The sequence below is a fragment of the Mauremys mutica genome, chromosome 10, assembly GCF_020497125.1.
Source record: "Mauremys mutica isolate MM-2020 ecotype Southern chromosome 10, ASM2049712v1, whole genome shotgun sequence".
NCBI lineage: Eukaryota > Metazoa > Chordata > Testudines > Geoemydidae > Mauremys > Mauremys mutica.
The window spans coordinates 25,703,320-25,720,157 of NC_059081.1; the positions used below are offsets into that span (position 1 = coordinate 25,703,320).

The window sequence follows — 16,838 nt, forward strand, 5'->3', positions numbered from 1 at the left end:
TTCCATTGGCCGCCCCAAGCACCAGCCCTAGGTGGGTGCTAGCTCTGGGGACAGACCTTGTCCCTGTCACCTGCCAGCACCCCAGGGTTCCAGCAGGGGAGCGCCCCGAGATGGGAGAAGGCTGCGGCCAGGCGCCCCTGCTCAGCCAGCGCAGCACGGGGCCGCAGCCGGCGGGGACCTCGCACCCGGCGCCGCTTCCCCGGAGCTCGCCGCGCCCCGCCCCGGGAGGGAGCGAGCCCCGCCCCGGCCGGGCCGAGCCGAGCCGAGCAGCCGCCCAGGTGAGGCGCGTGCGAGGGGCGCGGCTGCAGCGGGCTGGGGTCTGGAGCGGCCGGGCTGCGCGGCTGCTGCTTGCGCCGGACTCTGGCCCCGAGCCGCAGACGGGCCGCAGCCCCGGGGGCTGGCTGGGAAGGGGCTTGGCAGCCCCGGCAGCGGCACCAGGCGCGTGGAAAGCCGGGAGGCTGCAGCTAGCGGGTGAGTGCTCGGGGCTGGCGGCTCCTAGCGGCGCTCGGGGGAGCTCCCGGGGCTGCAGGGCTCGCAGCCGCTCGGACTCTGCCCCGAGGCGGGCAGCTGGCGGCGGCGGCGGCGGGGCTTTGGGACCGGTTCCGAGCGGGCAGCGCGAGCAGGGTCCGGGTCCGGGTCCGTCCTGCTGCCGCCGTCATCGCCTCCCTCCCAGTGCGCCCGCTCCCTGCGGAGCCCGGGGAAGGCGCCTGAGCTTTCGGCTGTCACTGGCGCGGTGTTTCCAGCCGGGGCTCTCGGCCGGCTTAGCAACAACGGCGAGTCTGCCCCGGGCTTGGGGTTTGGGAGCACAGCGCAGCCAATCGCTACCGTGAAATAACGTCACACCCCGGCTAGTCAGTCGTCACTTTATTTGTGTTTCACATGGGCTTGCTGACAGGAGCAAGCTGGCTGGCCAGGGGAGGGTTCGGTAACGCAGAGCGGAGCTTCTTACTCATACTTTGTGCCTGAGTCCTGCAGCACCTTTCAGCCTAGGATTGCGAAATGCTGTATAAAGTTTCATTAAACCTCACAACCCTTCTCCCCCCAATTCAGGTGGAATGTGTAAGTATTGTAAAATACTGTAAGATGGGCAAACCGAGGTACAAGTGCAGTGATTTGTCCATGGTCAGAATGAATTATTGTCAGATCAGGAAACAGAAGCACACAGGCCTTTGCTTTTAACAATTAGATCACACTGCCTTTCCCATTGACAGGTTGTTGTAAACATTTAACAAAGTAATTCCCCCAGAAGATGGACTGTGTCAAACAGTGCAGTTATGTAGGATTCCTTTGCTTCTGGGATTGTTGAAATCACTTGGCCTTTGACCTCATGCATTCAAGGCATGTGGGCATCCAGTATAACCGTACACTCCATTACTAACAGATCTATCCATTTGTCTGCCATGTACAGTTTACCGTTCTTTTTATAGCCACTGTAATAGCATATAATACATGGGAAGACAGACAGCACTTAATTCAAAGAGAGAGATCAGATCTAAATTTTCTGGATTAATGGGACGGAAACTTTATTTAACATTCAAGAAACAAGAGTGAGAGTGAAAATCTGAAGGATATCAGGTGTTCACTATTAAATACTTTAAATCCAAAGTATAAACCAGGTGTCCTATTTTTATGAGACGTTTGTATATATTATTACATTTACTAATCCTATGGACCTGATAGTGCTTTACCTGGTCATGGTAATGTTAGCAGAATAACTGATTCATTGGGATTTATAATAAATGCATTAGATTTTAAAATAAAGGAAAGCAGACAAAGAAAAACACCCCAAAATGTAAAACTTGTGATTAAAACCATGCCAGTAGGTAAGGAAAGCCCTTGAATGTGTATGAAAACAGATGTTCAGACCAGAAAACAGAGAATGCAAATTAAATGGAGGATGGCCCAACTCTGGCTAATCACCGTATCCAAATAATCAAGCCACTTTGTGCAAGAAGCACAAGATCATCTGTTTCCGATGTAGTTCTAGTAATGGCATCCAGATGTAATTGTAGATGTTCATTTTATAGTCTGGATGAAGGGAGTTGTCCCATTTGGCCCTGGTGAAGAGGCCAGTGCTTCATGTTTGGTATCTGTTTGCTCTTTCAGTTTATCAGCACAATTAGTTTAGCTACCAGTTCTGTCCACAGGAGCCATTCCCTCTCCTCCTCCTCCTTTGATCACTTTAAGTGGGTTAGATTTCCCAACATAACAATTACTGTGTTCTGTTTTGCAGCCAGTTCCATCCCTTTAATGACATCCTTCCCAAAGCAGACAGTGATAGGGCACTCAGTGTTAGCCAGGCTTTATAAGACCTGTGTCTCCCACACTTGACATCTGGCATTCTATCCAGGTAATGTTAACTGTATGGAGTCCAGTAAATCCTGTGATCAGTTTATATGGGATGGATCCAGCATGTTGATCCCTGGAGCACATCTGATGGTGCATGCTTTGTCCCTCTCATTCTCTGCTGAGATGCAGCAGAGATGAGAGGAGAGAGAGTCCATGAGTTGTGGATGGTGTGTGGTACAGGGGATTACCTAGTGCAGCCTCTACAAGCTACTTCAGGGGGATGGTGCAGGAACTGCAGGAGATGAGACTTCTCCTGCACCGTTGGGGACTTTGCAGGAGAGAGAGAGTGTCACCTCCTATTAGTGGCAATGCAGTTCTCTCCACCCAGTGGATTTATCCTCCTAGGACTGTGCCCTTACTCATCTGCAGATGTGAGGTAGGGGACAGGGAATGCTCCCTTTCACACAGGTGGAAGCTGGCATTGTGTCAGTTACATGGATACTATGGAAAGTATATTGGCAGAGTACCTGTCTGGCAGTCCTGGTCTCAACCAGTGAATTGAGAGAGAGAGACTGAAAATGCTAATGCAAATTAAGGTTAAACCCCTCCATTTGACTGTAAGACCTTTCAGCTTGGAGAGGCTATGTGGTCAGCAATACCAATAGGTCGCTGGACTTTCTGCAGCTTCACATATTCTGTGAAAATTATTTAATGAGTATATTTACATATCCATTATAAACTTTGGTTTAGTCATCTCTGCCTACCCCCAAGCAGTGTGGGGAGGTGGAGCTTAGCAGCTGCATCTGGAATGGGTGGGAGGGCGTTTGGGGTCTCTTTGGGGAGGATGCTGGATAGCCCAGTACTAGTACTGGGCCCCTCTCAACTTCTGTCCCACCATTGCCTCCGTTACAGCTGTTCCCACTCAGATCCAATTGGGGGAACAGTAAGAGGGAAGGGGGAGCAGTTGTGACCCCCGGTGGCAGGGAGGAGGTACTGCAGAGTAATCCTTGCTATATGTGTGTGGCAGAGCTGCCAAATCCACGAGTTGCAGGACACTGGGCAGCCCTGTTTCCCCGTGCGAGTCAGTGGAAGAGCACATCTCTTAGCATGTGATTCCTCTGTCAAAATGTGATGAATTTTGCATGATGTGAGGTCATGTAATAATTAGGGATGCCAATTAAACACAGGTTTGAGAGTGGTAGCCGTGTTAGTCTGTATAAGCAAAAACAATGAGGAGTCTTTGTGGCACCTTAGAGATTAAAACATTTATTTGGGCATAAGCTTTCATGGGCTAGAACCCACTTCATCAGATGAATGAAGTGAAAAGTAGAGGAGCAGGTATAAATATATGTAAGGATGGGGGTTGCTTTACCAAGTGTGAGGTCAGTCTAATAAGATACAGTTAACTCATGCGATTAACTCAGAATTAATTGTGATTAAAAAATTGCAATTAATCGCACTTATAACAATAGAATACCAATTGAAATGTATTAAATATTTGTGGATGTTTTTCTGTACAACATTTTCAATATTGATTTCAATTACGACAGAATACAAAGTGCACGGTGCTCACTTTATATTATTATTTTTTATTACAAATATATGCACTGTAAAAATGATAAACAAAAGAACTATTATTTTTCAATTCACCTCATACAAATACTGAAGTGCAATCTATCGTGAAAGTGCAACTAACAAATGCAGATTTTTTTTTCTGGTTACATAACTGCACTGAAAAATAAAACAGTGTAAAACTTCAGAACCTACAAGTCTTCTCAGTCCTACTTTTTATTTTGCCAATCGGTAAGACAAACAAGTTTGTTTACGTTGATTTACGGAGATACTACTGCCTGCTTCTTATTTACAATGTCACCCGAAAGTGAGAACAGGCGTTCGCATGGCACTCTTGTAACGGCATTGCAAAGTATTTACATGCCAGATGTGCTGAACATTCATGTGCCCCTTCCATGCTTTGGCCACCATTCCAGAGGACATTCTTCCATGCCGATTATGCTGATTTAAAAAAAAATCATCAATTAAATTTGTGACTGTATTCCTTGAGGGGAGAATTGTATGTCTCCTGTTCTGTTTTACCCACATTCTGCATATATTTCATGTAATAGCAGTCTCGGATGATGACCCAGCACATGTTCATTTTAAGACCACTTTCACAGCAGATTTGCCAAACGCAAAGAAGGTACCGATGTGAGATTTCTAAAAATAGCTACAGCACTCGACCCAAGGTTTAAGAATCTGAAGTGCGGTCCAAAATCTGAGAGGGACGAAGTGTGGAGCGTGCTTTTAGATGTCTTAAAAGAGCAACACTCTGATGCAGAAACTACAGAACCCAAACCACCAAAAAAGAAAATGAACCTTCTGCTGTGGCATCTGACTGAGATGATGAAAATGAACATGCATCAGTCCACACTGCTTTGGATCGTTATCAAGCAGAACCTATCATCAGCATGGATGCATGTCCTCTGGAATGGTGGTTGATTTATGGAGGGACATATGAATTCTTAGCGCCTCTGGCATGTAAATATCTTGCAACGCCAGCTACAACAGTGCCATGCGAATGCCTGTTATCACTTTCAGGTGACATTGTAAACAAGAAGCAGCAACATTATCTGCTGCAAATTGTAAGCAACCTTGTTTGTCTGAGTGATTGGCTGACCAAGAAGTAGGACTAAGTGGACTTGTAGGTGCTAAAGTTTTACATTGTTTTATTTTTATTGCTGTTTTTGTACATAATTCTATATTTGTAAGTTCACCTTTCATGATGGAGCTTGCACTACAGTACTTGTATGAGGTGAATTGAAAAATATTTTTTTTGTTTTACATAGTACAAATATTTGTAATAAAAATAAATATAAAGTGAGTACTATACACTTTGTATTCCGTGTTGTAACTGAAATGTATATATTTAAAAATGTAGTAAACATCCAAAAATATTTAAAATAAATGGTAATCTATTGTTGTTTAACAGCGTGATTAATCACGATTAATTTTTTTAATTGTGCGATTGATTGCTTGACAGCCCTGGTAATAATTCATTTCTGGTTTGTCATCTTCCCTTCCTACTTTCATCGCTTTGCTCTGCGACAATCCAGAAATGAAGGATAATGCTGTCCTCTGAGCGACTCTAGAGCAGGGTACGTTACCTGGCACAGCAGAGTGGAATTGATACACATCATGCAATTCTCATTAGCTTAATTCTGCTGCTTTATTTGAGGCAGAGGCTATCCTTTCTTTTTCTTTCACTCTGTGCTTGCACAGTGCCTAGAATAATGGGGCCTTGATTTCTGACTGGAACTATTTGAGACTGCTGTAGTATAAATAAAAATAAACTTTGCCCCCCTATTCTGTATGGAGCAGCACAACGCTGATCCTCCTCTGGAGGTGCTTTGCAGGAAAAGGCAAATGCCATATAAGGAAAAGAGGAGAGAAAAAAGAGGGAGAGGTTAGAGACAGATAATTGTAAACTGTTCGGGGGGCAGGGACTTTATTTTTGTTTTATGTTTGTGTAGCATCTAGGCCCATGGAGTTACAAGTCTCTAAGTCTGGGGTCATAAGTAGGTGGACTGTGGGCCAAATCCAGACTCTCAGGGTACGTTTATACTTACCGCGCGGGTCGACGCGGCGAGTTCGACTTCTCGGAGTTCGAACTATCGCGTCTGATCTAGACGCGATAGTTCGAACTCCGGAAGCGCCGCGGTCGACTCCGGTACTCCACCGCGGCAGGAGGAGTTGGCGGAGTCGACCTTGGAGCCGCGGAGTTCGCTTCCGCGGCGTCTGGACGGGTAAGTCATTCGAACTAGGGTAGTTCGAATTCAGCTACGTTATTCACGTAGCTGAATTCGCGTACCCTAGTTCGACCCCGGGGCTGTGTGTAGACCAGGGCTTAGATGCTTTGAATGGACCTCAAAATCTTTTTATTTACTTATTACCATCCTTGCTGTTATTAGGTTTATTTTCTCTGGAATCTGGACCTTGACTATACCTTGACCAAGAACTTTGGGCCTTGACAAAAATAAATGACGGTCCCTGCTTTAGGTAATACAAATAATTAATAATGAGAAATAAAGTTAAGGGGGAGAGGGCACATGACCAACTACATATCAGGGAAATAAAGGTCACATGAAAAATCTATCTTGTGGGTTTATCCTGGGACCCATCACTAGGTCTATTTAGATAAATTTGGAGCCCCACTACATCATGTTTGCTGGGGCCCCACCTCCTCTCATTTCACTTCATTTACACAGATATTACATCTGTTTTTGGGGACCCTCAAGCTTGGGGCCCTGATGCAATTTTCACTTGTTCTCCCCTCTCATCAGCCCTGCCCATCACCATAATATCTGAGCACTTTCAACAGTGAAGGCCCTAGACCACTTAATGGGGTCTCTGGCACTTTTCCCTTTTTGGGGTAAAAATCTCTACTTGTAGTAGAGGTTTATTTGGGGTGTGGGGTGTTTTCTGATTTAGACTATTCATTTCCCTGTTTGTTGTTGTTGCCGCTGTTAGGGATTTAGGGATAGAAGGGAGATGTCATTGTGCTTGTCATTCTGATGGTGGACTGGCCTTTACGAACCAAGGCCCCTTTGCTATACAGTTCTTGTTTTCAAGAGACAGTTGATGTTTTAGTCATACTTCTTAGCTTCTTATTGGAGATTGGTGCCTAATGTCCTTCAGCCTAATAAGGAAAATCTCTTAAAACACAAGATGGGTGGTCTCACTCTAAGAGAAAGGGAGACACCTGGTAGGATGAGGAGCTAGTCTGACTGTTTAGTGAACACCTGACCATCACCCATCAATCCACAAGTTTCTGGGAGCACTGAAGGGACAAGAGATGCAAATAAAATTACTTCCCTGATCCATTTTACCCTTCAGAAGGTTTTTGGGGAAATCCCCTCTTCCAACATAGAGAAATAAGGTTTCATTTCTGCTACATGGAAAATGAGAAATTAAAATAAGACGGTTTATTAAGCCTCACTTGTGGAATGTTGTTTATCCTTATGCCACACTCACACCCTGTAACTGGGATTCTGTTGATTCAAAGAACACTTGCAGTTATGTTGTTACATGTATGTAAAGTGTGTCAAAGTTTAATGACTTCTAGGCTTGGGATTAGGTGTATGTTTGACAGTTTGGAGCAGGTGGAAGCATGTGTATGACAGCTGAGGCGGCAGCGTTTGTAAACTTCCGACTCAATAGAGCCAAATTATCATTAACACTTAGAGATCAAAACCATTGGCACTAAAAGGTACAGTTCTGAAGGTAAACATTTTGATGGGTAAAACTTCCAATAATAACTTTACTCAGAGATTGAGTCCTGGTCTTGTGTTGTGTACAGCAGGCGCGATTCCATTTTATTCTACTATTACTTGTTAAATGAGCCATTCAATCTACATAATAGGTAAAAATCTTCTGGGCTTTGCATTTGCTTACAGGAGATTGCTGATCACAGTGCTCTTTATTCTAAGCCCAGAATGCCTGAATGAAACCAAAGTAGAGTTCAGTTCTACCCCATCTGTGCTCTTTTCTTGCTCGATCTGCAAAGTGTACTTCAGAATCAGGATACAAGACACATGTTAAAATCCAAAGCGTTGCTGTTTTTGTTTTCGCTAAAATATTATGGCAGCATACCGGTATGTTGAGAGGCTTTCTACTTCTCGAGTTACTGTTGATGCCAGTTTGTTGACTTACTTAGGAATATTTGTTTGCTAGGGTGTGGGGTGTCCCACTCAGGGCCCAGACCTGCAGTCCTTACAATAAGTGTAACCATGTTCCTTGTAATCATTTAAATGTTTGCAGTAAGGACTGCAGGATTTATATTTCAATGTGTGGAAATATATTCTTCTAACAAGGGAAGCAGATGTAAATGGGGTGTGGGATCTCAGTCTGCCCGATTGCTTTAGCAATAAATTAACTAAGGAAGTAAAACTTTAATTTGCTAGGAACATACCCTATAGCTATATAAATTCCAAATAGCTGTGAATATTGAAATCCTTTTAAAAAATCAAGTTACTCTTTTCTCTTGAGACAACATTGAACAACATAATGGGCATTGTTCTGCTTCGGAATGGAAATGCTGACACTAAAGCTGTGCCTGAGATTTGGAACAGAGCTAGGTTCAGGTTTCAGTTCCCCAAAGTTTGTGGGCTTTCTGATGAACTTGGGTTGAGCTACAGCCTTTGGAAGGAATGAGGTGGAATATTTTGGTTTTGTATGATTTTTGCTTAAAACCAGGTCAAATCAGTAGTTTCATCTGAATTTCACTTTGCAGTTTGGGTTTAAACCCAAAACTCTGTGTGTGGGGTGGGTGGCCTGGTCTACACTATAGAGTTAGGTCAACAGGGCCGTCCTCCAGGATTTAATGGGTCCTACGCAGTATTATTAAACTGGTGCACCTATGCCTGACTTGCTCTTAGCAACACAAACATAAGCTTACAGTATTGGAAAACTTGCCACATGCACTTTATTAAAAACAGTTTAAACAAATTAAGCACACACTGTAGTGCTGATGGACTCGCACTAAAGAAGTAGTGCTATAGAAAAAATTCTAATGTATTGATAGAATGATGCAAATAATACATTTTTTAAAATTTGTCAATATTTTATTGGAAATTACTATGAAGAGGTATTGGAACATGGATTTGTTTTTAATTAAAAGCAATCTTTCTGGCTTTTTTGGCTGCAAAATCAGTAATAATGTCATCGTATGACAAACACGAAGTGATGTCTTGTTCGATTGATTGATCTTGCTATTCTTGCAGTGAGCTTTAGTTTTAAGAAACTCCGTTCTCTTGATGCCACTGTTATAGGAATTATCAGTAGAATACAAGTGGCAATGTACACATTAGGATATGGTAGCTTGGTTAGTCTGTATCAGCAAAAAGAACTAGGAGTACTTGTGGCACCTTAGAGACTAACAAATTTATTTGGGCATAAGCTTTCGTGGGCTAAAACCCACTTCATTGGATGCATGCAGTGGAAAATAAAGTGGGAAGATATATCTACACGGAAATATATACATTCATATACATAGGATATATGTCATCAGGTTTGCTGGTATGAATAAACTGTACATTGTCCATCACTGACTTTGTACAGTTCAAGTCCATTTAAATCAAAACTATCACCAAGCTTCAGGAGGCTCTCTAGGTTCTTGCACTTTGTAATTAGCTGCTCTTGTTTACCTATTTTGTTGAATTCAGTTATGTCATACAAAAATCCAAACTGTTCATGGTGTGCTCGTAAAGTATTAAACCTTTCATCAACGGCAGGTATTGCTTTAACCATCACAACATTAGAAAATTCAACCTCAAATTTCTTTTCTGGATCTTCTGTGGGTTCATCTGCTCCTTCATATTCTCCTTGCGGCTTTGTTTTTGAAACTCTTGTCACATGTGGACATGGAAATTTTGGTTCTACACCGAGTGTCTCTGCAAACTCTCTTGCTCTAACCTGTGCTTCTTTGAATCCAGTTTCTCTGTATTTCACTAAAAAGTCTCGTGTGTTGTTTAGTAAGGTAAGTGTTGAATCAAGCTGCATCGTTGGACTCTGTGTTATTTTGCTTACACTTGGCTGGGAATGGCGAATTGCGGCCGCTGGGAGCTGCACGCCGCCATACCTGCGGATGCTCAGGTAAACAAAACATCTCGCGGCCTCCCAGGGGCTTACCCTGAACAAGCCGCAAACCACGTTTGGGAACCACTTCCCTACCATGACCACTCTGGTCACTGTTTTGAACTCTGCTGCCTGGTGGCCAGATACACATGCATGCGCCCTTTCTCTTTTAAAGCCCCGCAAATTTTTGAAATTCTATTTCCTGTTTTCTTGGCGTGGAGAGCTCACCTAGCAATTGCCCAGTTGACCATGCTGGCCCCAGGCTGCAGATGTTCTCCTGCCTGGAGTAAACAAGCGGTGGTGGATCTCCTGGGTCCGTGGGGAAAAGAGGTTGTGCAGGCACAGCTCCTATCCAGCCATAAAAAGGTAGATATCTGAGCAGATCACTTGTGGCATGGCAGAGAAGGGCTACAAGAGGGACATGCAGAATTGCCACCTGAAAGTCAAGGAGCTGTGGCACGTGTACCAGAAGGCAAGGGAGGCTAACAGTTGTTCTGGTGTGGAGCCGCACACCTACTGCTTTTATAAAGAGCTATGTGCCATTCCTGGCAAGGACACCATCATTACCAAGAGTAATACTCTGTGGGAGCTGGAGTCACAGCGAGGAGGAGTAGTATGAGGGACAGGTGACTGGGGGATCCAGTGGTGCAGGGAACCAGGACCTGTTCTTGACTATAGAGCAGTCAAATCAGTCCCTACAGTCCAGCATGGGCGAGACTGATGCAGGGGAAGGAACCTCTTGTAAATATGCAGTTTACTTTGGTATTGCAGGGACGCATCTATTCATTTACTCTTTTTTAATCACTTTCAAATAGGAAGAGATAATGAAGTAACTAAGAGAGGTAGAGTTGCTATCTGCTTCTCATTCCCCTGCATAATTAGGCAGAGGGGATCCTGCAGAACAGTTTATGTGCACTGGGATGTCTTGTGAATCCTCCATAGACATCTCAAAAGGTTCCTGAAGGTAGTCTTCAGTTCTCTGATGAAGGTTTCTGGGGAGGGCTGCCTTATTTTTTTCTGCTGTGGTAGGACATTTCCCAACACCACTAAGCAATTACTTCAGCAGGCACCATTGCAGCATACAAGCTAGCAGCCTACGGACCTTGTCTGTAGCTAGACGCATGCAAGAGCTGTTCCCTTTCAGTCTCCATTACCCTCAGGAGTGTGATATCAGCTAAAATCACCACCCACCACCTGTAGAAAATGGTGCCAGTGTTCAGTTCAGTAGCCCTATCCGCATATACTAATGCCTGTGAGCTACCCTCCTCCATAGTCCCAACTTGCCCAGGGCTGCCCGGGGGGGGGGGGGGGAAACAGAGGGCAAGTGGGGCAATTTGCCCCGGGCCCCGCGAGCCCTGGCCCAGCAGTTGTCTGGGTCTTCAGCCGGCATTTAGGCAGCAGGGGGCCCTTCAGTGCTGCCGAAGATTCAGAGTGACCGAAGGGCCCCCCGCCGCCGAAATGCCCTGCGAGCCCTGGCCCGGCGGCGGTCCGGTTCTTCGGCGGCATTTCAGCGGCGGGGGCCCTTCAGTGCTGCCGAAGACACAAAGCGACTGAAGGGCCCCCCGCTGCCGAAATGCCGGCGAAGACCTAGACCACCACCGGGTGAGTACAAGCGCTGCAGCTCCCCTGGGACTGATTTGACTGCTCTATAGTCAAGAACAGGTCCTCTGGGTGGCCCTGAACTTGCCCACTTCCCCCCCACCTCCCCGAGCTGTCCCATGGTTGGGACTGCCACCATGCTCCATGAATCCCAAGGAGAAGTGAGAATGTAGTGCTTGGAACTTGTGTGGACCAAAGGGAGTCAGTTCAGTATGCCAAGTTTCCATTTATCTTGTGAATACGCTCTCAGTAGTAGCTCTGTGCATTGTATCTTTTGCCGCTGGAAATGTGGCCTTGAGGCACTCTCCATTCACATCGGCAGAGCAGCTCTGCCAGATAAGGAGGAGAAGGAAGAGGATGTGAGATGACGTGGTCCAAGAGATCCTGCAAGCCGAGCAGAGGCTTGGAGGATCACTGTCATGGACAGAACAGACAGGGATAGAGCAGAGAGGAGAAAAGCACAGGAGAGAGACATGCAGCAGGACATGCTAGCGCTTCTCAAAATGCAAACAGCCATGCTGGAGACACTTGTTGACCTTCAGTTTCAACAGACCTGTGCTCACCTCCCTCTGCAGCCCACAGAGAACTGCATTTTGGGACCTCCCTACCTCTTCGCCCCCCACTCCCATTCCATGTGGTGTCCGGGGCTGCTGCTCTACACCTACCACTCCACCCTGGAGGACAGTACAGACAATCACAGTGGCACATACATTGACTCGTGAGAGACATGGTTGATGTATGTGTTTGTGAAACGAATCTGACTGTTCTTTCCCCTTCAAAGCTATTTTTCCCTGTATTTTATAAAGTCTCATTCAGTTATAAATATGTCTATTTGCCTGGATTTGGAATAAATAGCTAGTTATGAAAACTGAATTCATCTTTACTAGTTCACAACATATGCTGGCTGGGTCTCGGATCATTCAGAGGTAATAGCAATAGGTACATGTGTGATGTTACTTTCCGCACTCATTACAAGGTTCATACCAGGGTGCACAAAAACAATGCCAGGCAGAGCACACTATAGAAACACACGTTACTGTGGCTCACTATTAAGATGGTCTTTTAACGACAACCTGAGTCCCTGTAGCTCCCTATTGAGCTCTTTTTATAGCCCTGGTATCTGGCTGCTCAAAATCAGCAGACAACCATTCCTCTTCCACTCTGGCAGAAACTTTTCCCCCTTTGCTTCACAGATATTATGAAGTGCACAGCAGTCAGCTATAACCATTGAGTTTTTTTTTCACTGAGGTCTAATCTCGTGAGTAGACTGCCCCAGTGGCCTTTCAAATGGCCAAAGACACATTCAACTGTCATTCTGCACTGGCTCAGCTTGTAGCTAAAGTGCTCCTTGCTGCTGTTGAAGTGGCCAGTGTACAGCCACAGAAATAAGGGGTAGGCTGGGTCTCAATGGATCGCTATTGGCATCTCAACATCCGCAACGGCAATCTGTCAGTCTGCAAAGAAGGTCCCTGCTTGCAGCTTTCTGAACAGTCCTGTGTTCTTAAAGATGAATGCATCATGCTCCTTCCCTCACCATCCTGCGCTGATGTTGGTAAAACATCCCTGGTGATCCACCATCACTTGTGATAGAAAAGTAGCCCTTTCTGTTGATGTACTCTGTGGCAAGCTGGTCTGGTGCCAGATTGCTGCAAAACCATCCACTATGTTCTGCACATTGCCCAGAGTCACAGTCCTGTGCAGCAGGTTGCAGTTAATGGCCTGGCACACTTGCATCACAGCAACCCCCACAGTGGATTTCCTAACTCCAAATTGATTCCCGATTGATCGAGCGCAATCTGGCATTGCAAGCTGCCACACAGTCCTCACCACTCGCTTCTCCAGTGTCAGTGCAGCTCTCATTTTGGTGTTGCTATGCCGGAGGGCTGGGGCAAGTTCCACACACACTTCCAGGAATGTGGCCTTGCGCATCCAAAAGTTCTGCAGCCACAGCTCGTCATCCCATACCTGCATAACAGTGCAATCCCACCAGACAGTGCTTGTGTCTCTGGCCCAGAACTGGTGCTTCACTGTCTGCAGCTGCTCCATGAATGTCAACAAGAACCTTGAATTGTTTCTTTCTAGGTCCAACAACAAGGCAGCCTCTAAGGAATTGTCTTGTTCTGCTGCCTGGCTCCTCTGGCGGCTCTGCAAATACTGCAGGATCAGGCACGTTGTGCTTGCAACACTCATCGCAATAGTGCAGAGCTGTGTAGGATCCATGCGTCTCACACCGATGGCAGACGTGCGGGTTTGCAGGGCTTTTGAAAAGAGGCACGAAACATTATGGGATGCAGATAAAATTCTGGGATGGAGAAAACTGCATCGTGGGATGTTGAAACCATGTTCCCAGTCACCCCTGCGCAACTCGTTTGCCCATCTGAGGCATTGCAAACCCCTCCTAAAACACCCTGCGCTAGATGGTGGGAAACTGCACAGTGGGATAGCTATTCACTGTGCACTGCTCTCTGCATCGATGCAAGCCCTGGAGTGAGGACATGCACTGCTGACCCAAGGAGCACAGTGGACATGCAAAAGTGATTTAATTACTGCGGCGGCTGTGCGTCAACGGAACTTAGGTCGAATTAATTTTATAGTGTAGACTTGCCCTTGGGGGGTGTGTGTGTGTGTGTGTGTAGTGAAACAACTGTTCGTTCAAACTTCTGTGCACTGAATCCACTGTGCTTTTCACAGCAATAGTGAGAACTCTGTGAGCAGTGTAGTGATGAGATTAGATCATGGGACTTGTAGTCAGGAGACCTGGGTTCTAGTTGTGACTCTAACTAGCTAGCTAGCTCGGGACATGCCACTTACTTTCTCTGTGTTTTCCTATCTGTTAAACGGGAATAATAATTCTTACCTATCTACTTCACAGGGAGAAACATGTTTGGGCTGCTTCCCTGTGAAGTGGCTGTCGACCATGCAGCTGCGTTTAACAGCAAAGGGGCCAAGCAAGGGAGAGTCTTCAAACTTTGCCCGTTAGCAAAATTCCTTTCTCTGTGCCATCTCTTTGGAGGCTGGGACCTGGTGGCCTAACTTCAGTTTTTCTGGAGGAAGGAGGAGGAGTAATGAGCCTCCTACCTGGTAGGGTGGCTTCTTGTTCCCCAGTCGCCAGGCACTGAGTGTAGGTGAGCAGACTTCCCTCTCCCAGTCCCATCTGGCTTTATGTTTTTACAGACCGTCAGGCAGAGACTGTAGGAAGAAGTTCCCTGTCCTTCCTTGCTGTAGTTACTGTTATTTCCCAGGCAGCTGTCCTACACATTATTTGAGCATTTCCCCCTCTGGGGTGAGAGTCATAGGTTTGGCAGTGAACCGCACCTGCCCTGGTGTCAGTATCCCTAATTTTGACTGGAGACACTGCCGTCACCATGCTCTGTACTGCCTCTGGTTTTCTTTTCAGGGTAGGCAGAGATCTTAATTCTCTGAAGGATGGGGGGTCTCATTCCCCCCCTCCCTCCCCCACACAGGTATTAGTTTGCATACTCCATAGAGGTAACCTGATTGCCCTTGGATACTAGCTTCCTCCTTTTCAGCTACTCCATTTGAAGTTTGGCTGACACAGTCACTTTCACATCTGGAGCTACCTGAGGGGGTCTGATTGACCCCTCCTTCTTTTAAAGCCATAATATCATTCCCCAAAAGAAAAGCCTGTGGGATATCTGACAACGTGTCTGTACTAGCACCCTGACTATTCCTAGGTCTGGATAGACATCTGTGCTGTAGGCTGAGCGAAGGCTTTTACACCAGAAACTTTAAACCAGATTTCACACCCTGGGAGCATTTGATGGGGTTTTATGATTTGGGGCTTAACTATAGTCTTAGCAGCCCCAGTATCGCTCCATCCAATAAATGTCTCCCCATTAACTACCACCTTCCCCTCCCACTGATGGGCAGATGGAGCTGTACCCGGGAGGGTGTAGCATGACGTGGGCAGTGATTCGAAGTGTGAATGCGTCACCATGAACATTATATGCCATTGGCAGACTTGCTGTGTGACTCCCTCCCACCAGAGCTTCAATCACACAGCTAACTCTGTGGGGCTAGGATGCAGCTGGCCTTTTGAGCACTGCACTGGGCCTTAGTGGGTAGATTGGGCAATCCCTGGCCAAGTGATGCCGCCGTCCACATATGGAACACTGCTTTTCCCCAGCCATCCCAGGGCTTCTTAGAGATAGTTTCCATCCCCCTGGGTGTGCCTCTTGCCTTGGGCCTATCCTCTGATCCCATTCCATCTATGTTAGGTTTGCTGTCAAATCTGGCTCAGCTATCTGCATGTTGGTTGGCCCATTTCCAGTTATGGTTACATCTCTGGTTAGTATTCAGAACCGGATACTACTCGAGGACATTGTGATATAACTGGGTATCTCAACACCATTGTGTCTGCAGTGTAGATGGCCCAGAAAAATCTGACCTCTGCTAAGCAGTTATTTGATTGAAAATGAAGCTTTTTTTTTTTTTAAATGGAGGCAAATATTGAAAGAATCAAAGTATTGAAAAAAAGTGATTTGATTTGAGAATGTACCAGGTCAAGTTTTGCCTTCATTTATGTTTACATTGGTGAAAGCTGTGCACATGTATCATGGGCAGAATTTGGCCCCCTATCCAAATTAAATCAGTTACAGCACAAACAGTTCAGTCTAGTGAGGTGTTTTGTTTTGTTTTTTTGTTAAGCTAAATGAACCCATCGCCTATAGATCAGGAATTTCAAACCAGGTGAATTTTTATATGGGCTAACCTGGTATAGCTTAAACACATCAGTGCAGGATATTCATATTATGGCAGAAGAGCTGATTGATTGTTATCTTTCCTAATGATAGGAGGAGGATGTGGCTGAGGCACAATACAAGGAGTCAGGAGGTCTGGGATTTTTTGCTCATGTCTAAATTTTTGTCTGTCAAGAATACCTGTGTGTGAGAGAGCTTTCAGACAAATTAGCTGATGGATTTTCTAGGAATATTTTTCTTACAGCCTAATAAAATTGTACTTGTAGATACAAGCGATAGAGAAGATGAACCTGAAATACTTAGTCCCACCCTGGATTAGGTGATTAGTTAGGATTAAAGATCGACACCAGTGGTAGGAGCAGTGCTTCACTTTATTTTATTTGGTTTAGCCTAGGTTTAAATGTGAAGTGCTGTGATTTTTGCCCACTTATTTAAATGGCAAGCTTTATAAAAGACTGTCCACTTTTTTGCAGTGGATTATAAACCATTGACAGTAATAGTATTGCTATTCTGAAAATCATTCTGTGATATTTGGTGGATTGATCTCATGAATCCTTAAATAGCTAGAGGAGCAAATAATTGCAGTCTGAAATAAGACTT

At 45.6% G+C, this 16,838-nt stretch overlaps 1 protein-coding gene across 1 annotated transcript in view; it reads left to right on the forward strand.

Annotated features, from left to right (window-relative positions):
- The first annotated feature begins 321 nt into the window (after positions 1-321).
- The window catches only part of LYPD6B (LY6/PLAUR domain containing 6B), a 119,408-nt gene continuing 102,891 nt past the window's right edge, over positions 322-16,838 (forward strand). Inside the window, exon 1 of the mRNA XM_045032324.1 lies at positions 322-471. The gene's annotated coding sequence lies outside the window, so the exon portion shown is untranslated. The remainder of the gene's footprint in view (positions 472-16,838) is intronic.